Below are 288 nucleotides of genomic sequence, written 5' to 3' on the forward strand. Positions count from 1 at the left end.
ATATATAGAGAGAGAGAGAGAGAGAGATGTATAGAATATTATGTATGTATGTATGTATGTATGTATGTATGTATGTATGTATGTCTGTATCTATGTATATATATATATATATATATATATATGTGTGTGTGTGTATATATCTATATATATATGTATGTATGTATGTATGTATGTATGTATATATATATACACTATACATACATACGTTTGTAGATTTTGTATTTGCTTAATCTCACCTTATATATTTCTGTCTGGCGACGGAAAATATACCAGCTTTGTGTGTGTGTG

Source organism: Octopus bimaculoides, chromosome 8 (genome assembly GCF_001194135.2).
Source record: "Octopus bimaculoides isolate UCB-OBI-ISO-001 chromosome 8, ASM119413v2, whole genome shotgun sequence".
NCBI lineage: Eukaryota > Metazoa > Mollusca > Cephalopoda > Octopoda > Octopodidae > Octopus > Octopus bimaculoides.